Below are 1,046 nucleotides of genomic sequence, written 5' to 3'. Positions count from 1 at the left end.
TCTCTCTCTCACTTATATATATATATATACTCGTAGAAGAAGTGAGAGAGTGAGAGAGACATCCGTATCCAACCACCACGCATCTATTTATTTATCTATTTATTTAACTAAACCAAACCAAACTATCTGTACAAACCCAAGAGATAGTTATTTAGATAGTTTAGATCCATAGATAGATAGTTGTAGAGATGTAGAGGATCAATGATGATGTGGGTATTCACATCGCCATGTAAATACACCCAGCCCGCCATGACTGCACATCCTCAAAATATACTTTACACACATAGATAAATATATATATATATATATATATATATATATAGATAAGATTCTCCCTCTCTCTAATATTGATATATAAATAAATATATATATATATATATATATATATATATATATATATATATCTATATATATATTTCTCTCCCTTATACATTCCTTCTCAGTCCATCAACAGGTATGAAATAAATAACACTTTGTAAATAATAAGCCCACATTAACAGACAAATGTATATATATACAGATATACATATATATATATACAGAGTCCACGCACAGTATGTGAGAAATAAAAAAAAAAGAAAAAAAGCATAAATCAAACAATACAACAAAATGGATTTCAACCAAAAACCACAAAAAGAAGAAAAAAAGAAGTGGATAGTGCAGAAAGCAAAAAAAAAAAATTGATCATTCACTATACCGAAGTAAAAATAAAAAATTATATAAATAAAATAAATAAATAAATACGTTCTTTGGAAGTGTATACCATTACCAGTGTATGTGGCTCAATATCCATACATACATACAGTATCCCTCTCTCTCTCTCTCTATATATATATATATAGATATATAAATAGATAGATAAAGATTGATGAATGAATGGGAAGTATACAGAAGAGAACAAACAAACAAACAAACAAAGAGAAGCAAAGTATCCCACACACTCACACAGAGAGAGAAGGAGAAGGAAACACTGCTGTTACCATCCATCCACACACAATTATTACGAACTCCATATAGGGATGATTATCACTATCATGAGAATGAAT

This window comes from Trypanosoma theileri (genome assembly GCF_002087225.1).
Source record: "Trypanosoma theileri isolate Edinburgh chromosome Unknown TM35_Tth_13_V1, whole genome shotgun sequence".
NCBI classification, from domain to species: domain Eukaryota; phylum Euglenozoa; class Kinetoplastea; order Trypanosomatida; family Trypanosomatidae; genus Trypanosoma; species Trypanosoma theileri.
The sequence above is the reverse complement of the archived record's forward strand: the minus strand, read 5'-3'. Positions refer to the sequence as shown.